We start from the raw sequence: 16324 nt of genomic DNA on the forward strand, positions 1-16324 counted from the left end.
CTATTTGGGTCTGGAACTCAGGGTCAAGGCCTGGGGTGGCGATATAAGCTTTGAGGGGCATCACTCGCGGAAACAGAACCATGCAGTGGATAAATTTGCCCAAGGAGAGTGACTTGGTTTCTTTCATGGCCAAGGAAAAGAAGCTACAAAGAAGGATGGGTGTGTGTGAGGGGGGGGAAGACTAAAGATATAAGAGGAAATCCAGGTGGGGGGTGGTCATATAAAAAATAATAGTGATTGAGAAAGCAAGACAGGACAGCAATGACAAATGCTGTTGAAAGGTCAAGCAAGATAAAGACTAGAACTTCGATGTCTTTAATGAAGGAGATATCAATGATGCGATGAGGCAGAAGTGAGAATTTCCAGGGACTATGAAATACAGGAAAGGTGAAGCAAATGGAGTCTTTAGAGCAGACCACTGTTTCCCGAAAGTCTGGCTATAAAGGGGAAAAGGGAAAGAAGGTGGTGGAGGGACAGAAGTTGGTGGGAGCTGAGGACTATTACTTTAATGGCTGCTTTTTCCTCAGTGAAGGGGGCACCTGGAAGGGCTCGGGGGATCTTGAAGAGTGGAAGACCTGGGGAGCCTCCAGGAGATTTTGAGGTTGGTGTTGGGGAGAGCTGGAGAGAGAACCAACCTGGCAAACATAGGACTGCCGGGTAACGTTGAGGACCTGGTGGAGGCTGGCAATGTACATGCATAGCACTGACCTGTGTGATTTTTTTCTAGCAGTACTTCCAGATCAGAGGCTTATTTAGAGAAGCCGGAAGACTGAACTCCTTCCTGAGTTGGCAAGCTCCAAGGCAGATGTGACAGAAGAAAAACTGCACAATGGAGGTAAGCATATTGGGAAGAACGTGATGGAAATGATAGACCCTGGACTGTCAGTGGATGGGGAAGGAAATAAAGATTTCCTTTATGGGAGAGAGGTAATACATAAAACAAAGTAGAAGGACAAGTGGACTGGAGGCTTCTGAAGGCCAGGCAACAGTGGGGAGAATTCTGAGAACAGCTGAGGGACAATCTGAGATGAGGTGTCTGCATTTACCACTTCAGAGGTTGGAGCTCTTCTGTGGTGATACAGCAGTCCAGGGTGTGACCCTGGAAGTGGAGGAATGAAGAAGGCTGGAAAAGAAAATCTCTGGAGCCCAGAGTCAAAACAACCAGTGATTGGAGAGGAGGGCTGGGACCCCAGATACATCTCACCCCTGTAGCCCAATCCACTTTGGTGCCTGACCCACTCTAGCTGCACCCATCAGAGGGCACAAAGCCCGATTATAAAGCATTCACATTGCAGGTCCTGAGAGCCCAAGCCTCCATATTCAAAAGCTTTGGGTTTTTTTGGGTCTGGCACCAATTTTTCCTTCCCCATTTAAGCCAGAGCCTTGTTTTCATGACTTGTGGTGACAAGAACAGGTCTTCTTTCACCTGTGAATACACTTTGGGAGGGAATCCCAGCCTCTTTCCTGGCACATACATTGAAGAGGTTTCAATCTCCGTTACCAATCAAATCTCATTGCTTTTATTCTTTGTGCCTTTTATGACCTAGCCTCATGATCACTTGTCACACAGGCCAACCCTGATCCAATGTGGGCAGGACTATACAAGTGTGTGAATATCAAGAGGTGGGGATCCCTGGAGATGGTCTGTTTTCATTTTGTAATTTTTCTCTGGCTTTGTAAGACCTCCTTCAATTCCACCCATGTGGTGTTGACTTTCAAATGTTGATGTCCAGCCCAGACCTGTACAAGGAATGGCAACCTGTACATTGAACTGCCTACATTGACACCTGGACCAGAAGTCTCAAGGGTGCCTCAGATTCAACTTGTCTGAGATAGTACTAGTGATCATTCTTCTTTCCAAAATGAGATCCTCTTCCAGTGTTCTCTGTATCTATGAATCCCTCCACTATCTATGCATTCACTCAAGGCTGAACAGTGGCCTTATCCTTGAAGCCACTTTGTTACTCTTTCACATCCAATTTGTCACCACGTCTTGTCGATTTTGCTCCTACCTGTTTCTGCAGACTGTCTGCTTCTCTTCTTCTTCTTCACCATTGCTCCAGTAGGAGTCTAAGCCCCAGCTTCATCCTCTGTTGCCCAGATGACTGCATTGGCTTCCCAGCTGGTCCTACCAGAGCTTCTATGAGCCTTTTTCATTTTGATCTTAACTTCAGCAGCCAAAGTGATTTTACATAAGGTAAATTTTATCAGTTTTCCACTGTCCTAAACTTTCTAGCATGGCCTACAAAGGTCCTAAATGGTCTTAGCTCTTCTATTCTCTCTAGTGGCTCTCATCCTATTCCTTACTCTCTCAACTCTGAGTTCCTTATCTTGGCTTTTTTTTTTTTTTGTGGCAAAATGTACATAACATACAATGTACCATTTTAACCATTTTTAAATGTTCTGTGACACTTAAAATTGTACATTATTGTGTGGCCATCACCACCATTCATTTCCAGAACTTTTTCATCTTCTCCAGCTGAAATTCTGTGCCTGTTAAACACTAGCTCCTCATGCATCACCCCTGTTTCTTTTCATCCATCAAAGGAGCCCTGCTGCTTTCCTGTTTGTTATACACACACTGCCCTCTGTCTGAAACACTCTTCTTTTCCCCTTTGCCCAGTGAGCTACCAGTCAGCTAGTGTCACGTTCTCAAGGAAGCCTCCTAGGACCCCCCAAGTTCAGACCAGGAGCTCCTGTAACTTCTCCCCAAGACCTTGTTCCTTTCTGAAGAGCACATATTTCATTTGTATTTCAACACATGCTGTGTAATTGTTTGATAGGTGCTCTCACTCTGCCTTCTCTTAACATAGTTGTTAGTGTCAGGAGTTCCTCACTGTGTCCCCACTACCTGGCATAGTGCCTGACACACAGCAGGTACTCAGAATTTGTTGGACGAAAATTAAATGTATGAGTTCTGCTCCCCTGCAGAGGGCCACCCATCTGTGACAGCTGTGAGTGCCTCCACCCCCAGACTGGGGTGTGTCCCTCCAGGGTCGGACTTTAAGCACCTCATCCAGGCTGGCAAGAGACTGTGCTCTTTGGTTTGCCTATCTCGTACTTCCCGCCCAGCTGCGCAGAACAGCAGAACCCACAGCTGGGGCGTGTCGCGGACTTACGCAGAACCTCCTTGTCGCGGCACGTCAGTTCTGCACTCTACCCCAGCAGGAATCGACCTGCAAGTCTCCTCGCACCTCCGGAAGTGGGAATTACAGGCTTGGACGTCAAACCCACGCGGGTGAGAGCCAGGAGACGGGAAGAAAGCTAGGAGGAGCACGCGCCCCTGCCACACCCCCTTTGCATTTGGGTCGCAGCTCTTTAAGAACCAGCTTATTCAGGACTCCCCCGGGACTGGGCGGGGAACCCCTCCAGGATTGGTCGGTTCGGGTGCGGGTGTCGCTTAGCAGCTGCAAATAGGAATTCAAGATTCGCGCGTGCGCACCATCGCCTACCTGCGCCTGGGCCGCCAGTGACCTGGGCCGGGTCCACCCGGTGGCCTGAGGTTGCGGAGGAGGCAGCGGGTGGTACGGCGGCGAGGCGGCGCGACCGGCAGGCGCCGACTCCGGAGGCCGCCGTAAGGGCGAGGTGAGGGCTGGCGGGCGGAGTTGGGCGCCGCGGCCCGTTAGGCGAAAGCAGGCGGGGTAGGGTGTGGCGCAGGGCGGGCCTGGAGGTGGAGGCGGCGCCGGGCCCGCCCCGCCCTCAGGCCCGGCTAAGCCCCTCCTGGTTTCGTGGGTCTTCCAGGAGTTGTCTGTTCTTTCTCACCCCCGTTGCTCTCCGGACTTGGGGACAACCCGGCCGCGCGCCTCCTGGAACCCTGAACTGAATGATGCGCGTGGAGCGCTGCTCCCAGTGGGAGGAAAAGGGGTTTGTCCAAATCAGAGAGGGGGCGATCGTTTTCTTGATTATCCACGAAGCCCACATCTGAGTACTGTTTAATTTTAAGAGCAAACTTCCCTTACCAGGCCGAAATTATACGACTTGGTTTACCAGATACTGGGCGCACTGGACCAGTTTTTCCGAACATTAGATGTAGGAGGTGATGTACATTTGTGTCCATTACAGGCTTATATCTAGACCGCCAGGGCCAGAAGGATAAAGCACTCAGGGAAAAATGAGGTTTTTAGAAATCAAAACCACAAAAGAATTGTTCCTAGTGGCGAAAAGTATTTGGTGAAATTTGTTACATGGTCAGAACAAAAAAGTAAAGCTCAGACCAATGGCTAGGGTAAATCTTAATTAAATTTTACGAAGGAATTAATCCCGATAAAGATAATTTTAGTAAAATTAAAATATAAATAATTGAAAGTGGTGCGTATTGGCAAATAGAATTAAATTGACATAATAGAGTTTGCTCTGGAAAATACATTGTAGACAATGTAGTTATAGCTCCAAGTGTTTGTGTTTACAATACAGAGTAGATCGTGAAGTCCAAAACTTTTAGTCTTAGGAAGAGCCTTAGAAACAAACTGCATCCAAAAGCTGACTGATGGTCAGAGAGGAAAACTGATTTATTCAAAGTAACACAAGGAGTAAAGAGTAATTGTAACAAGTGTAACCCTAGGCCTCTGCTCCTTCTATTATTAGTTGAGTAGTAATGCTCTAGGAGAAAGAAACAATAGAAATAGAGTAGCTGTGATCCCAAAAATTGGATTTAGAGAGGCAGAGTATAGTGGAAAGATTGTATAGGCTTTCAGATATTTTGAGTAAGTAAGTTTGGGTTTGAATCTTGGCTCTCCCGATTATGCCTTTGGAAGTGTATAGTTCCCACCTGCTCTATGTAGAGTATGCCTACCTCATAGATAATTTTGAGCAGTCAGTTTAAAAGTTCCTAGCACAGTGCCTCTCTCGTAATGTTAGTCGATATCAAGTTCAGTCCCCTACTCTTCTTAGCTTGTTTCAAAGAGTTATCTGCCCCCTCCCCACCCTCACACCATCCCCAAGAAACATGGAACAGAGGATCCTGAGTGATCTACAAATTAGGTAACCAGTTCTCAAGTGTAAGATGAATTCAATAAGGGTGACTAACAATTTTGTTTTCTGTATTGTGTACTTGAACAGTGGGTAATATGCCTCATGGCGAAGACTTGTGTTTGAGTATGTGTGCCAAATGAAATTCATTGTGCTTTTTTAAGTTACTATTTTGCAAGGCCTGGTCATGGTCGGATCATTTAATGCTGCTTTTCTCTCCTGGTTTTTCTTTCCTCTCTTTTGGAGGGAGGAGAGGAGGAGCATTTGTGGTAGGGATTTGGGAGTGCCCTAAGGGTAAGGGTGAGGAAAAAAACCAATAGGAGTAAGGATGGCCTCCAGCTAGGGACAAAGTGCAGGTAGAGTAGGGATAATCTATGACATGAGCAGTTTATAAATAGATGCTGAGAAGAGGATTTAGGAAATGGGGGAGGTAGATTAAAAATTTTATAAAGCATAGTAGCAGTGACGTAGGTATGTATAATTACTAATTCAGCTTCTGTTTCAGAAAAATTCCAGCTATATCAATGTCTTTTTCTCTCCAAGTAGAAATTTATTATGGAAAAGTGTTCAAAATATAGGTCAGGATATGACAAGATCTGAAAACCCACATTTCTTGTTTCATTGGACAAAAAAAAGGCAGCTCTTAGGTGTTCATTCATTTGCTTAGCAGTTTTTACTGAAGGCTTCTCATGTGTGCCAGGCATGGTGTTAGGTTACTGGCTCGTAGAGGGAGCTGGGAAGACCTGGAAGACAGACTGTTGTCTCTGTGTGAGTACTCTGAGGGTGCTTTTGTCTTTGTATAGTTCATAATATATTTTTTTCTATTGCGGCATGATTTTTCAGATTTATACCACTACTTTTTGTTTATAATTTTTATTATTCTTTTAAATGTTTATTTATTTTCTGAGAGAGAGAGAGATCGTGAGTGGGGAAGAGGCAGAGAGAGAAGGGGACAGAATCTGAAGCAGGCTTCAGGCTTTGAGTTGTTAGCCAGAGCCCCATTCGGTGTTGGAATTCACGAACCTTGAGATCATGACCTGAGCTGAAGTCAGATACTTAACTGACTGAGCCACCCAGGTGCCCCACTACTTCTTATTATTTAAACTGAATACTAGTTAAATGCAAACAGCTTTTTTAAAAAATTTTATAGTTTATTGTCTGTCAAGTTGGTTTCCATATAACACCCAGTGCTCATGCCCACAGGTGCCCTCCTCCATGCCCATCACCCCCCTTACCCTTTCCCCCACCCCCATCAGCCCTCAGTTTGTTCTCAGCATTCAAGAGACTCTCATGGTTTGCCTCCCTCCCTCTCCCCAACTATTTTCTCCCTTCTTCTCCCCCATGGTCCTCCGTTAAGTTCCATCTGATCCTCCTATACGTGCAAACATACGGTATATGTCCTTCTCTGCCTGACTTATTTTGCCCAGCATAACACCCTCAAGTTCCATCCATGTTGCTATCCATGTTGCTGCACATGGCCAGATTTCATTCTTTCTCAAAACAGTTTTTATTTTAATTAATCCTGAGATTATACTACCTTCTACTTTGGAAATGTCATGTAGTTATAGAGCTACTCACTATAAAACATGTTTTTCAACATTAAAGCAGAAATCATTGAAACTACAGTTAATTAGCAGAAAAGATTATTGATCTACTTATAGAGATATTTATTTTATTTTATTTTATTTTTAAAGCTTATTTATTTTGAGAGAGAATGCATGAGTGGGGAAAGGGCAGAGAGAGAGAGAGGGAGAGAGAGAGAATCCCAAGCTGACGCCACACTGTCAGTGCAGAGCCCATTGTGGGGCTCGAACCCACAAACCATGAGATCATTATTTGAGCAGAAGTCAGGAGTTTAACTGACTGAGCCATCCAGGGCCCCTACTTACAGAAATATTTAAAAATGATACTTAAACATAAAAAGCAGGTAGGAACGTAAGTGGTATAAAGTCCTTAAGTTAATACACTTATTCTTCAAATTTTATTTAAAAATGATTCCAGTTTTAGGAAGTTGCAAAGATAGTACAAAGAGGTCGCATACACCCTTTATCCTACTTTCCCCCCATTGGTTACATCTCACATAAGTACAGTGCAATATCAAATCCAGGAAATCAACATTGATATAAAGTATGTATAGTTCCATGCCCATTTTACCACTTATGTAGATTCCTATAACACCTTCACAAAATACAAAATTATTCAATCAACACAAAGATCTTTCTTTTGCTCTCCTTTATAATCACACCCATTCCCCTCCTCCCCACCATCCCTAACCCTTAGCAACTACTAATCATTCTTCATCTCTATAATTTTGTCATTATGAGAATGTTACATAAAAGGATTCCTGTGGTATGTGACCTTTTGAGGTTTTTTTTTTTCACTCAACACAGTGCTCTTGAGATCCATCCAAGTTGTTCTGAGTTTCAGTAGTTCATTTCTTTTTACTGCTGAGTAATAGTCCATGCTATGAATGTAATGTTTTATTTAACATTCAGTATTTGTAGGATATTTAGTTCTTTGCAGTTCTTGGCCATTACAAATAAAACTGTTATGAACAATTGTACACAGGGCTTTGTGTGGAAGTAAATTTTCATTTCTCTGGGATAAATGCCCCGGAGTGTGATTGATAGATGATATGTTAGTTGCATGTTTAGTTTATTTATTTTTTTTAAGTTTATTTATTTGTTTTGAGAGAGAGAGAGGGAGAGAAGCACGAGCAGGGGGAGGGACAGAGAGAAAGAAGAGAGAGAAAATCCCAAGTAGGCTCCATGCTGTCAGTGCAGAGCTTGACATAGAGCTCAGTCTCACAAACTGTGAGATCATGACCTGAGCTGAAATCAAGAGTCGGATGTTTAACCAGCTGAGCTAGCCAGATGCCCCCTTGCATGTTTAATTTTAAGACACTTGCAAAAATATAAAAATAAAGGACACTACCAAACTGTTTTCCAGAGTGACTCTACCATTTTATACATTACCAGTAATATATGAGAGATCCAGTTCCTCTGCGTGCCTTGACAGCATTTGATCTTTCTATTTTAAAATTTTTTAACTCTTTTCATAGGTATATAGCATTATCTCATTGTGATCTTAAGTTACAACTCCCTGAACTGTTAGTGATGCTAAACATCTTTTCATATGCTTACTTACCATCTGTATATTCTTTTTGGTGAAATGTCTGTTCATGTACCTTGCCCATTTTCTAACTGGATTTTTTGAGAGTTCTTTATAAATTCTAGATATATAGAGTCCTTTATTGGATATGTGGTTTACAGATATTTTCTTCCCGTCTCTGGATTGCCCTTGTCTTTTCATCCTTTTCACACGAGCTTTTTTCCCCCCCTACATGAGCTTTCGGAGATCGAATGTCTCCAATTTTGATGAAATCCAATTTACTGATTTTTGTGGATTATGCTTTTGGTGTCATGTCTAAGAACTTGTCCCCAAGTCCTGAAGATTGTCTCTTACATTTTCTACCATTTTTATAGTTTTACTTCTTAGATTTACATTTATGATACATTTTGAATGGACTTTTATGTAAGGTGTGAGGTTTAGGTCAATAATTTTTTTTTCCTATAGCTGTTCATTGCTTTACCACCAAGTATTGAAAAACTGACCTCCCTCCATTGAAATGCTTTTGCACCATTGACAAAAATCATTTAGCTGTACTACTGTAGGTCTATTTCTGTGTTCTTTCTTCTATTCTATTGATGTATGTGTCTGTTCCTCTACCAACACCATACAATCTTGACTACTGTAGCTATGTAAAAAGTCTTAAAATGTAATAGCATGGTTCCTTCCACTTTATTCCTTTTCAAACTTGTTTTTTAGCCATCTTAGTTTCTTTGCCTTCCCGTATAAATTTTAGAATACTCTATCTTTACAAACTGTCATTCTGATATTTTTATAGGAATTGCATGAAACCCGTATGTCAGTTTGTCTAACATCTTTATTATGTTGAATTGTCCAGTCCATGAACATGATGTTTCCTCCTTTATTTAAGACTTTTTTGACTCCTTTCAGCAGTGTTTTGTAGTTTTCAGCATAGAAGACCTGAACATATTTTGTTAGATTTATACCTAAATATTTTATTTTATTTTTTTTTTATTTTTAAAAAAAATTTTTTTTTTATGTTTTATTTATTTCTAGGAGAGAGAGAGAGAGACAGCATGAGCAGGGGAGGGTCAGAGAGAGAGGGAGTCACAGACTGAAACAGGCTCCAGGCTCTGAGCTGGCAGTCAGCACAGAGCCCGACGCGGGGCTCGAACCCACGAACCGTGAGATCATGACCTAAGCAAAAGTCGGACGCTTAACCGACTAAGCCACCCAGGCGCCCCCTAAATATTTTATTTTAAAGATTATAGCTTTATTGAGATCTTTTTTTGGAGTGATTGTAAATGGCATTTTATTTTTAATTTTGGTTTCTATGTGTTCTTGCTAGTTTATAGAAGTACATTGATTTTTGTATGTTGATCTTCTGTCTTACAACCTTGTTGAAAACACATTAGTTCTAGGAGGTTTTTTGGTAGGCTCCTCGGGATTTTTCATGTAGATGATGTTGTCTGCAAATAGCAGTAGTTTTGTTTCTTCCTTTCCTATCTATATGCCTTTTATTTCTATTCTTGCCTTGTTGTACCGAGTAGAACTTCCAGTAATGTGTTGAATACTAGTTGTGTGAGCAGACATCCTTGTTTTTGATTTTAGAGAGAAAGCATTCAGTCTTTAACCATTACGTATGATGTTAACTAGACTTTTTGTAGATGCTCTTCCTCTAATTGAGAAAGTTCACCGCTGTTTGTATTTTCCAGAAAGTTTTATCATGAAACAGGGTTGAATTTTGTCAGACACCCTTTCTGATTAATTGATAACATTTTTTTTTAGCCTGTTAATATCATGGATTATCATGATTGATTTTACTATGTTAAGCCAGCCTTGCATCCTGGAATAAATCTTATTTGGTTATGGTGTCTAGTTCTTTTTATTATATTGCTGATTTCTAGTTGCTAATGTTTTGTTAAGGATTTTCATATATAAATTCGTGAGGATTATTGGTCTGTAGTTTTTCTCGGGTAATAGTAGCTTCATGAAATGAAGGAATTATTTCCACCTCTTTTATTTTTTGGCAGAGATTGTACGTGATTGGTGTTAATTTCTTTTTTGGTGTTTGGTAGAATCCTCCAGTGAAACCATCTGGGCTTGGAGATGCCCAGTTTTCAGCAGTTTCAAAATTACAAATGAATTCTTTCTTAATAAGAAATTTAGTTATAAGATTGTTTAAATTACCGATTTCATATTGGGTTGAATTGTGGTAGTTAGTGTTTTTTGAGGAATTGACCATTTTAACTACATTGTCAGATTTATGGGTGTAAAGTTGTTTATAGTATTCCATTATTATTAATTTTTTTGATGTCTGTAGTATCTATAATGATACTTCCTATCTGATTCTTGATGTTAATAATATGTCTCTTTTCTATTTTTTTTTATTTGTTGTTTTGGTAGAGATTTGTCAATGTTGTTGATCTTTTCAAAGGACTAAGATTTTATCTCCTTGATTTTCTCTATTACTTTTTCTGCTTTTAGTTTCATTGATTTATATTATTTCCTTCCTCCTGCCTCCTTTGTGTTTTTTGTTTGTTTGTTTTCGTTTTTTGCTCTTTTTCTAGTTTCTTGACATGTGAGGTTACGTTATTATTTTGAGACTTTTCCTCTTTTTTAATGATAGCATTTGGTACAATAAATTTCCCTGTTAGCACTACTTTAGCTGTGTCTCACAAATTGTGATAGATTTTCCTTTTATTCAGTTCAGTGTATTTTAAAATTTCCTTTGAAACTTCCTTTTTGACTCATTGATTATTTAAAAGTGTGTTGTTTAATTTTTGAGTGTTTGGAGATTTTTAACACCTCTCTTTGATTAATTTCTATTTTGATTACTTGTGGTCCCAGAACATACTCTGTACGCATTTTTAAAATTTGTTGAGATTCGTTTTATGGCCCACGTCTATCTTGCCATATGTTTTGTCAGTGCTTGAAAGGAACTCTGTTGTTAGATTGAGTGTTCTATAGATGTTAATTACCTACTTTTGTAGATAGTGTTGTTGAGGTCTTCTATATCTTTGCTGGTTTTCTATCAATTGTTAAAAGAGTGATGCTGAAGTTTTCAACTGTAATTTTATGATTTGTCTATTTCTCCTTTCACTTTATCAATTTTGCCTCACCGATTTTACACCTCTGTTGTTTAGTGCATATACATTTAGTTTTATGTCTTCTTGGTAGATTTATTCTTTTATCATTATGTAATGTTTTTCTCCATCTTTGGAAATTTGCTTTGAAGTCTGCTTTATATGACATTAATATAACTTATTCTTTCTTTTAATTAATATTTGCATGGTATATTTATTTCTATTCATTTACTTTCAACCTACCTATATTGTTATATTTGGTGTGCATTTATTTTTTATTTTTATTTTCTTTTAATTTTTTTTAATGTTTTATTTATTTCTGAGAGAGAGAGAGACAGCGTGATCAGGGGAGGGTCAGAGAGAGAGGGAGATACAGAATCCAAAGCAGGCTCCAGGCTCTGAGCTAGCCGTCAGCACAGAGCCCGATGCGGGGCTCAAACCCACAAACTGCAAGATCGTGACCTGAGCTGAAGTCAGACGCTTAACTGACTGAGCCACCCAGGTGCCCCTTGGTGTGCATTTTTTATTTTAAAGAAGTAAATAATTGGATCCTGTCTTTTATCAACTTTATCAATTTCTGTCTTTAATTATGTATTTAGACCATTTACATTTAATATAATCATTAATATATTAGGCCTTAAGTATGGTCTTTTATTTTTTGTTGTCTATTCTTTTTTTTTTAAATTGTTTTCTTCTTTTATTTTTAATATGAAACACTTCATGAATTTGCATGTCATCCTTGTTCAGCCACCATGCTAATCTTTTCTGTATCATTCCAATTTTTAGTATATGTGCTGCTGAAGTGAGCACTAAAATTCTGTTTTCTTTTTTCCTGCATTCCTGTGAATATTTCAGACATCTTTTAGAATCCCATTTTTATTCATATATGGTGTTTTTGAATATATCTCTTTGTATAGCTTTTTCATTGGTTGCTCTAGTATACGCCTATGTACATATGTATACATGTCTACTTATACATGCACATATGTATATCTACATTTGTACATATTTATGATTTATCAGTTTCCTGGAGACAGCATTTTACCATTTCAAGTGAGACATAGAAACTTTACCTGCCTTTACTTCTCTGTACCCCTCATTTATAATTGTCTTAAATATTTTCTCAAAATACATTGAGAGTATCAGAAATGTTCTAGTTATTGCTTCAACCACGCAACATAACTTACGAAACTCATGAGGAGAAGGATAATCTATTGTATTTTCCCATGTTTTTACATTTCTGAGTTTTTTTCTTTTTTTCCCAGCGTTCCTTCTTGTATCGTATCCTTTTGATTTAGAGAACTTCCTTTAGCCATTCTCTTAGTGCAGGTGTGCTGGCACAAATTCTTTTAGTGTTCTTCATCTAAATATGTTTTAAATTTCCTTTCATTTTTGAAAGATATTTTTGCTAAAAATACAGAATTCTTAGTTGGCAGTCCTTTTCTTTAGCACTTTAAAAATGTGCTTCCTGGGGTGCCTGGGTGGCTCAGTTGGTTAAGCGTCTGTCTTCAACTCGGGTCATGATCTCACGGTTCGTGGGTTCGAGCCCTGCGTCGGATTCTGTGCTGTCTGCTAGCTCACAGCCTGGAGCCTGTTTCAGAATCTGTGTCTCCCTCTCTCTCTGACCCTCCCCTTCTCACGCTCTCTCTCTCGCAGAGGTAAATTAAATGTTAAAAAGAAATTTTTTTAAAGTTCTTCCGTTTGGCCTCCATGGTTTCTGTGAGAAATTTGCTGTTGTACTAATTGTTTTCTCCCCTCTGTAAGATCATGGTTTCTATTTTTTGCTGCTTTCAAGATTTTTTCTGTCTTTAGTTTTCTTAAGTTTGTTTTGTTTATTGGCATGTATTTCTTAGGTTTATCCTTTCTGAGATTTATTCTTTTTGAATCTGTTGCCTTATGTCTTTTGCCAAATTTGGAAAGCTTTCAGACATTTCTTTGAATACTTTTCAGTCCTTCCCTCTTTCTCCTCTCCTCCAGGACTCCAGTGACATGTGTTAGAGGATTTGTTATAGTCCCATAGTCCCTGAAGCTCTGTGTAATATTTTTAAATCTAGTTTCTCTCAGATTGTTCAAATTAAGTAATTTTTAACATGTCATTCATGTACACAATGGGATACTACATGGCAATGAGAAAAGTGAAATCTGGCCATTTGTAGCAACATGGATGGAACTTGAGGGTGTTAAGCTGAGCAAAATAAGTCAGGCAGAGGAGGACAGATACCATATGTTTGCACATATAGGTGGATTAGGAGGAACTTAACGGAGGACCATGAGGGAGAAGGGGAAAAATAGTTGGAGAGAGGGAGGGAGGCAAACTATGAGAGACTCTTGAATGCTGAGAACAAACTAAGGGCTGATGGGGGTGGGGGAGTGGGGAAGGGGGGTGATGGGCATGGAGGAGGGCACTTGTGGGGATGAGCACTGGGTGTTATATGGAAACCAGCTTGACAATAAACTATTTAAGAAGAAAAAACAAATAATTTTTATGTTCTGTCTTCATGTTTACGGATTTGATTCCTTCTTCTGTCCCCTCCATTTTTCTGTCTTCATGTTTACGGATTTGATTCCTTCTTCTGTCCCCTCCATTTTGCTGTTGAGCTCATCTATTGAGTTTTTTACTTCAGTTATTGTATTATTTTTACATTCTAAAACTTCCATTTGGTTCATTGTACCTTTCTGTTTCTTTGCTGAAACTTTTTATTTTTCATATGTTTCAAGTGTGTTTATATTGCTCATTGAAGCATTTTTATGATGGTTATTTTAATTTTATTAAAAAAATAAAAAAATTTTATTGTTTATTTTTTTATTTTTAAAAATTTTTAATGTTTTATTTATTTCTGACAGAGAGAGAGAGAGACAGCGTGAGCAGGGGAGGGTCAGAGAGAGAGGGAGACACAGATTCCAAAACAGGCTCCAGGCTCTGATCTAGCTGTCAGTACAGAGCCCGATGCGGGGCTCAAACCCATGAACCATGAGATCATGACCTGAGCTGAAGTCAGACACTTAATTGACTGAGCCACCCAGGCGCCCCAGTTTATTTATTTTTGAGATGGAAAGAGACAGAGTGGGAGTGGAGAAGGGGCAGAGAGGCAGACACAGAATCCAAGGCAGGCTCCAGGTTCTGAGCTGTCAGCACAGAGCCAGATGTGGGGCTTGAACCCACAAATCGTGAGATCATCACCTGAGCCAAAGTCGGATGCATAACTGACTGAGCCACCCAGGCACCGTTATGATGGTTACTTTAAAGTCTATCATCATGATGGACACTTATTCAATTTGAGATTTTCCTGGTTCTTAGTGTGATCAAGGGTTTTTATGAAAACCTGGACATTTGGGGTGTTATGTTATGAGATTCTGGATCTTATTTCGATCTGTTTTAGTTGGCCTTTGTTGATACTGTGTTAGCAGGGTGGTGGAGGTACTAACTCATTACTTTGAGGTGGGAGTAAAAGTTCAGGTTTCCCCACTGGGCCTCTTCTGGCTCCCTAAGGAGAAGGGGATTTCTGTCTCCTTAATGATACAATGGGAGAGGCTGGCTCTTTACTGCTTATAGTTCCCTACCGGATCTTCTCTGACACTCTGGCAGTGTGGAGAGTTGGTGGGGACACCACATCACTGCCAGGCAAGAACAGAAGTCCAGGCACTTAGTTCAGCCTTTGTTGTGGGTGTATGATGGCTGCAGTTTTTCTGTGGTGTTTGACTGGAGTAAAATGTTTTTGTCTAAGACTTTTCTGTTTTGCTAGGCTGCACGCACCTTTCCTGGTGCTTTGGCTGGAGACAGCAGGCTCTTTTTCATTGTCGGGGCTTTTTTTTTTTTTTTTTTTTTTTTTTTTGCCTACATTCATTGGCATTTCTGAGTTGCCAGCTTCTCCAGCACCAAGAGTAGGATAACTGAAGCAAAAAGAAACTGAGCAAACTCACAACTGTGTCATTCCTCAGGTTTCAAAGTCCCTAGCCAATCTGCTTGCCTCTCTCCACCTTTCAGGTGTTTATGTTTTTTTGCATATAGTGTCCATAGTATTTATACCGCTATTAGTGGGAATAGGAAAAAGCCCTTCAACTCTATCTTTCAGAGGCAAAAGCCCCCAGTTCATTGTTTTTTGAGCAGTGGTCAGATCTCTTATTCGAGTAAAGACCTTCTCATCATAGTTCATAACCTGAATTTGCAAATATCAGCTCCCTAAGTATGCAGAGCTCTTACCAGGCACTGTGAGTACACAAAGATACTTTGCTCCCTATTTGTATTACATTTTTTTACAAATACATTTTTAATCTTTTACAATACAGAGTACATTTTCACAAAGGAAAAAAAATGTTGTTTCTGTTCTTGGACTCTAACACAGCAGTGTGTAAAACCCCTCCACCTCTCGTCCTGTGTGTTCATACACTCATATGTGTACACAAACACAGGTAACACTTAATATCACAGCGTCCCCTTCGTTTAAGCATAAGAAGGAATTTTAAATATCTTAAATGGATGTGGGTTTCACTAGTTTTCAGTACTAATAACTTGGGAGAACTGACCAACAGTTTTATTTATCTTGAATGCTATTGTTCGAGGAAAAGCAGGTTTGATCACCAAAAGGATCTTGTGGGTCAAGTAGAGAGCCTGAGGTGAGGTTTGTGTCTTTCAGCAAGTGGTAGAAGAGTGGTAGAACTGGTTCTTAGATTACTATCGCTTGGAAAGGTCACTCTTTTCCTTTTTTTGGTTTATTACAATACCTGACACATGGAAGGCACTCTATAAAAACAGCACTAGAGAGGATATTTGGGGATTGACAGTTAGAATACATACATATTGCTTCCCTTCACAGAGCAGAGAATTTAGTCAGCCCCCTAAGCAGTGTCTTTCATATTTTGCCTTGAGGTGTCTCTGTCCAGTCTCTGACTCTCTTTGTGTCTCACTGATTCATTCTCTCTCTCTCTCTCTCTCGCTCGCTCTCTCTTTTTAGGCAAGGTGTGCGTGGGGGGGAGGGAGGGCTCAGTGTCTTTATATTCTTTCTCATCTAGTAGTCTTCTTAGAAAGTCTTCATTACAGGTATTCTTTTTTTTTTTTTTTTTTGAGAGAGAGAGTATACACATGCAAGTGGAGACCAGCAGAGGAGGGGCAGAAGGAGAGGGAGAGAGATTCATGCCCAGCACAGAACCCAGCTCAGAGCCCATCTTGGGGGCTTGATCTT

The 16324-nt window shown here is 40.1% G+C and overlaps 1 protein-coding gene and 1 non-coding gene across 9 annotated transcripts in view; one reads left to right on the top strand and one right to left on the bottom strand.

Moving 5' to 3' along the window:
* Positions 1-3133: 3133 nt before the first annotated feature.
* Positions 3134-16324, top strand: part of SEC22C (SEC22 homolog C, vesicle trafficking protein) — a 38690-nt gene continuing 25499 nt past the window's right edge. For 7 of the 8 annotated variants that reach the window (XR_005531360.1, XR_005531361.1, XM_039249838.1 and 4 more), the window contains exon 1: positions 3134-3238. The gene's annotated coding sequence lies outside the window, so the exon portion shown is untranslated. Of the gene's footprint in view, positions 3239-3469; positions 3586-16324 lie in introns of those variants that run through there. The other variant, XM_039249839.1, reaches the window with a different exon arrangement.
* On the bottom strand, positions 11847-11954 carry LOC120243632. Its single transcript, XR_005531363.1, has one exon. It is a non-coding gene; the product is annotated as a U6 spliceosomal RNA (small nuclear RNA).

Source organism: Hyaena hyaena, unplaced genomic scaffold, assembly GCF_003009895.1.
Source record: "Hyaena hyaena isolate Hyena2069 unplaced genomic scaffold, ASM300989v1 scaffold_350, whole genome shotgun sequence".
Taxonomy (NCBI): Eukaryota; Metazoa; Chordata; class Mammalia; order Carnivora; family Hyaenidae; genus Hyaena; species Hyaena hyaena.